This window comes from Anabrus simplex, chromosome 6 (assembly GCF_040414725.1).
Source record: "Anabrus simplex isolate iqAnaSimp1 chromosome 6, ASM4041472v1, whole genome shotgun sequence".
NCBI lineage: Eukaryota > Metazoa > Arthropoda > Insecta > Orthoptera > Tettigoniidae > Anabrus > Anabrus simplex.
Window position 1 is genome coordinate 324,994,214 of NC_090270.1, and position 3,188 is coordinate 324,997,401.

General features: G+C 40.0%; 1 non-coding gene across 1 annotated transcript; it reads right to left on the reverse strand.

Moving 5' to 3' along the window:
• Window positions 1–2,744: 2,744 nt before the first annotated feature.
• TRNAS-AGA (transfer RNA serine (anticodon AGA)) lies at window positions 2,745–2,826 on the reverse strand. The gene has a single exon. It is a non-coding gene; the product is annotated as a tRNA-Ser (tRNA).
• Between the last annotated feature and the right edge of the window lie 362 nt (window positions 2,827–3,188).

Here is a 3,188-nt window from a genome sequence, read left to right on the forward strand (position 1 = left end):
AAACACCAGCACGCTAACCATTTAGCCATGGAGCCGGTCACCAATTCCCATAAAAAAACATTTACTTGCTAATTAATTTGTTTCTACTCATAGGAGTGCGCTAACAAATCGACGGTAGAGCCATCTAACCGTAGAAGGAGGAAGTTTTTGAGAGTTTAAAAGTTCAAGTCCGTTGGCATGGCCGTAGAGGAGGTGCGGACTTTAAATAGCCGGCGAGGGTGTGCCCCTGGTATAATAATAATAATAAGAAGAAGAAGAAGAAGAAGAAGAAGAATAAGAATAAGAATAATTGTACCGGGAGGTACACATCAACTCCGCACATTTAAAAGAAGCGCCTTAAGGAACGCTATCTCTCAAACAAAACGTGAATCAGCTACGGCATGAAGATGGGACATTGACCAGAAGAGGTCATCATTGAATAATTGAGTAATGTGTTATTTTGAAGTTTCCTAAACTGACTGGATTTATTTGTTTTGTTTTGATTTACGTCAAGAAGTTTGAACTTTTCTCCATAGAAGTCGTCACAAAAAAACAACTGAGGTAATGCAGTCTGGAGCAAGGTAGAAGAATTAGTTACTTAAAGGTTTTGTGTTTATAGATTTTCACAACTAAACTAACTTTCATTTATTTCTATATTTCAAGGTTTGCAACACTTCCTTCTCATTCCACCAGATATTGAATCTGGCCAATCACAAATTTCCTGTAATTATTTTTCAGCCAATAATAGGCTTCGTGTACCTTTTTATTCGGCCAATAAAAATGATATGGGTTGTCCGGACTTAGTCCAGAGCCTTCTCGACCCATTACCTCGGGTATATAAACTGCGGCTTTTCCAAACTACCTTGTCTTATTGATCGTCGTCTTACTGAGTGGATGTGTTAAGGCAGGAGGCGGGGCGCCTCATTCTTCGCCAGGAAGTACTCCAGCCCAGGTAATGGCCACCAGTGTTCTCTCTCTGTAGCTATCTCCGGCAACCTATCCGAGGGGAAGGTTATAAACTTGAACTATGTAACTATCTGATTTCTGAAATGCAATATCCTTTTCTAATGCGTTACCCTCTTGAGTTCCCCTTCAATTTATCTTGAGGTGACTACGATTTTGTAACTGTTCCTATTTTCTGTTAAGCATTAAATTAACCTTCTTTCTAGTCACCCCAATAGCTTGGGATTAGCCTCTGCATCATCGGGCTGCGAGCCCAATTTCGGTTTTATACTTAATTTTCTAGGAGCGCAAGTTTACGCCTCCATACATTTTGTGTTCGGGCCAGTCATTTAACCTGTTCTTATTTCCACGAAGGCCCAGTAGTTTGGGTAATAGATAACCCTGTGTAACAATTGTAAATTGTAGGTTGGGCCTTGAGTAGGTTGTACGAAATTGGGAGCCAGTCTCTTTTGTTGAGTTCGGAGAGGTTGTAAACTCTGTCTGGTTTCTGTGTAATATTGAGTTGGGCCTCTCGAAGGCCGTATTTGTAACCTTTGGAACAAAGTGCTCTTGAATTGGGAGATTTCTCTCCTCGTCTAACTAAACGCAACATTTGCGATGTAGTAAACTTGTAAATTTAGTGCTGGAAGCTCAGCACTTGTAATTTCCAAACTGCTATTCGTACCTGTAACCTTGTTATTTCACTAAGTGAAAAGTTTGTTTAGTTTGTGATTTGAAAAGAAATATAACCTTTATTTAAAGTTTTTAACTTAATATTTGATAATAGATAGACCCATTCACCTCTCTGCAATCCACAAAAACCCGGTTATAATAATAATAATAATAATAATATTAATAATAATAATAATAATAATAATGTATTAAATGAATAAAATTTATTCTTTTGTTATTGGTTTCTACGTCTCCCTAACTACTTTTCGAGTTTTTGGAGACGTCGAGATGCTGGAATTTAGTCGCTCGGGAGTTGTTTTACATGGCGGTAAATCTACCGATAAGGGCTCACGTATTTGAACACCTTCAAATACCACCGGACTGAGCGTGAATCGAACCGGCCAACTTTTGCTCATAATGCTAGTGGCTTAACCATCTCAGCCACTCATCCCGGCAAATTAAGGTACACCCTCAGCATGCACCTGGTTTGAAGGAAAGTTATCTTGAATCGATCATGGCTGGTTTCGAGGAAGTTACTAAAAGTGCTCTGCGTGTTGTTACTTGTCAGTCATCACGAAGGCCCCATCAAAATATTTTGGAGCAGACAAAAATATTACTGGTTTAACGGCCAATTGAGTGCATTTACGGTGTTTTGGAGACACTGATTTTTTGAAATTTTCTTCCGCAGGAGTTTCTTTACGTGCCGGTAAATCTGCCGACACGTGGCTGGCGTATCTAAGTACCTTCGAATACAACCGGACTGAGCGGGAATCGAACCCTCGTCAACTCAATTGACCTCTCAAGGCTGAGTGGACACCGTTATAGCGCCCGTACTACTTTCCAAATTTTGTGGAAGAACCGCGAATCGAACACGCCCCTCCGGGGTGGCAGCTAACCACACTAACCACTACACCACACTGGCGAAATCTGTCTATGCTTTATTTTTGTCTTATTCTTCCAAATTGTGTCGTCGTAATAGCAACTATAAAATACTTGTATAATTGGATGTCAACTCGGTTACAAGTATACGTAATAAATATATAATAATTTTATAAATAATTTTTACATCCAAGCACAACGTTTTCTCAGATTTTCTTTCTGAATTTGTGACCGCAATACTGTAACCTCTACATTAGAAATAAAATATTATTCGCAGTCGGTAGGACTCGAACCTACGCTCCCAGAGGGAATCTGATTTCTAGTCAGACGCCTTAACCGCTCGGCCACGACTGCTCATGTTACTACTCGTGAAGCACTGACAGTTGAATGTGAATCTCTAGCTAAACTAAAATGGAATGATACTTTTATTATTTTACGCTTAGGTACTAAATGCCACCTTCTAAAGTCAAATACTGCCTCAAGAAAGGGATAACAAGGAACGTCCAACAATGGTCTGACTTCTTCTTTATCTGTTTACCCTCCAGGGTCGGTTTTTCCCTCGGACTCAGCGAGGGATCCCTTGAGGCGGTAGAGGTGGGATCCCTCGCTAAGTCCGAGGGAAAAACCGAACCTGGAGGGTAAACAGATGATGATGATGATGAACTCTCTACAATATCATTTCATTTCATCTGTTATTCATTAATCATTGCCCTAAA